The sequence below is a fragment of the Aplidium turbinatum genome, chromosome 1, assembly GCF_918807975.1.
Source record: "Aplidium turbinatum chromosome 1, kaAplTurb1.1, whole genome shotgun sequence".
Lineage (NCBI taxonomy): Eukaryota > Metazoa > Chordata > Ascidiacea > Aplousobranchia > Polyclinidae > Aplidium > Aplidium turbinatum.
This window is the reverse complement of record NC_137472.1, coordinates 3300440-3303111: the sequence shown is the minus strand read 5'-3', so window position 1 is coordinate 3303111 and position 2672 is coordinate 3300440. Positions and strand designations below refer to the sequence as shown.

The 2672-nt window shown below is 38.5% G+C and overlaps 1 non-coding gene across 1 annotated transcript; it reads left to right on the top strand.

Moving 5' to 3' along the window:
* Positions 1 to 278: 278 nt before the first annotated feature.
* Positions 279 to 350, top strand: Trnat-cgu (transfer RNA threonine (anticodon CGU)). The gene has a single exon. It is a non-coding gene; the product is annotated as a tRNA-Thr (tRNA).
* The last annotated feature ends 2322 nt before the right edge of the window (positions 351 to 2672 follow it).

Here is a 2672-nt window from a genome sequence, read left to right as displayed (position 1 = left end):
TTGCGTGGGTTCGATTCCCACTCTCTGTTAATTTTGTTTTTTCTTCTGCAACTGAACTGAGGACAAAAAGGATCTTAATGACTGCAATCAATTGAGTTTTTAAGGAAAACTGTAACTAAAACACTTGTGATGTCATATGCGTTATGCATGATTGCGCTATGTCTTTCGGACAGTGGTGTAAGTTAAAGTGCCTACCCTGCGACTCATGGAAACAGATAACCTATTTTGATAGGCAAACTGCTTCTAGCGGAGATGGCGATTGAACATAATCACACGCCGCCGCCATAGTTCAGTGGTAGAGCACTGGTCTCGTAAACCAGGGGTCGTGAGTTCAATTCTCACTGGTGGCGATCGAATACGAAGTTTCTTTAACTTCCGAACTAAACCTTCTAAACCAGGGGTCGTGAGTTCAATTCTCACTGGTGGCGATCGAATACGAAGTTTCTTTAACTTCCGAACTAAACCTTCTAAACCAGGGGTCGTTAGTTCAATTCTCACTGATGGCGATTGAATCCGAAGTTTCTTTAACTTCCGAACTAAACCTTCTAAACCAGGGGTCGTGAGTTCCATTCTCACTGGTGGCGATTGAATACGAAGTTTCTTTAACTTCCAAACTAAACCTTCTAAACCAGGGGTCGTGAGTTCAATTCTCACTGGTGGCGATTGAATACGAAGTTTCTTTAACTTCCGAACTAAACCTTCTAAACCAGGGGTCGTGAGTTCAATTCTCACTGGTGGCGATTGAATACGAAGTTTCTTTAACTTCCGAACTAAACCTTCTAAACCAGGGGTCGTGAGTTCAATTCTCACTGGTGGCGATCGAATACGAAGTTTCTTTAACTTCCGAACTAAACCTTCTAAACCAGGGGTCGTGAGTTCCATTCTCACTGGTGGCGATTGAATACGAAGTTTCTTTAACTTCCAAACTAAACCTTCTAAACCAGGGGTCGTGAGTTCAATTCTCACTGGTGGCGATTGAATACGAAGTTTCTTTAACTTCCGAACTAAACCTTCTAAACCAGGGGTCGTGAGTTCAATTCTCACTGGTGGCGATTGAATACGAAGTTTCTTTAACTTCCGAACTAAACCTTCTAAACCAGGGGTCGTGAGTTCCATTCTCACTGGTGGCGATTGAATACGAAGTTTCTTTAACTTCCAAACTAAACCTTCTAAACCAGGGGTCGTGAGTTCAATTCTCACTGGTGGCGATTGAATACGAAGTTTCTTTAACTTCCGAACTAAACCTTCTAAACCAGGGGTCGTGAGTTCAATTCTCACTGGTGGCGATTGAATACGAAGTTTCTTTAACTTCCAAACTAAACCTTCTAAACCAGGGGTCGTGATTTCAATTCTCACTGGTGGCGATTGAATACGAAGTTTCTTTAACTTCCAAACTAAACCTTCTAAACCAGGGGTCGTGAGTTCAATTCTCACTGGTGGCGATTGAATACGAAGTTTCTTTAACTTCCGAACTAAACCTTCTAAACCAGGGGTCGTGAGTTCAATTCTCACTGGTGGCGATTGAATTCGAAGTTTCTTTAATTTTCAAACTAAACCTTCTAAACCAGGGGTCGTGAGTTCAATTCTCACTGGTGGCGATTGAATACGAAGTTTCTTTAACTTCCGAACTAAACCTTCTGGAAACAAAATGATAATTTGATAATTTCCTTCTATTGAAAGTAGAAGAGGCTGTTGGAGTTACTGAATTATATTACTTTGATTTCTGACGCAGGTCACTACGTTGATGTTCTGTGTTCCACTGAGCGTTCTTGTACTGATATTGGCTATTGTACAAAGGTGGTATATATATAAGCAGTTATACCAAATTACGAAACATCTTTTTTACATAATATGTCACCCGTGAATCTGTATTTTGAGAACATCATATCTCCAACAAATATTTATGACAATCAGCAACAATAAATTGGTTGGGATACTTGTTATCACGTGACAGATATTAGAAAGGACACGAGTCCACGACCCACCCAACATAAATTGACCATTTCACATGACCACAACATATGGCCACTTCGAAATGATGTAAAGTGATTAAGTTTCATTCTTAGACGTTTAGTGGTTTATAATTTGTTCGCAAACAATAATAATGTCTACAATTGAACAAAACATCGGTGAGATGTGAAGCATCTTTTTGATTGAAATCAATCTTAGACACCAAGAGGCCAATAAAGGGTTACGTGCATTTTAATGCTGTTGAAACGTAGTGTTCTATCACAGTGCAAAAGATGAGAACTTAGTTTGCTATCTAATATCCATTTATTATGCATGTAATATTTGAATTACGCCTCTATCTTCAAAATATTATATCTCTTTACCGAAATAGTACCGATTCTGTGGGGTGACGTATTTAAGATTAAAGTTTTTTTTTTAATATTTAATCTTAGAATTTAACTTCGCTCGATATTATCTTCCTTATTATGCCATATTTACCATATTAACCAAATGACCTTACAGAATTCAGTAGTAGCCTATCTATTTTTCAATACGCCTAAAAGCTGCATTAACAGATACTCAAATCGAGCGTGTTCAACACATCACAGTTACCTCACAAGAAATAACAATAATAACATTCAGCTACGTCTGAATTTTCTGTCTTTCTACGGTAAATTAGAACGAACTTCATTAGCGAATGTAATTTATATTCTGTAGCCTAC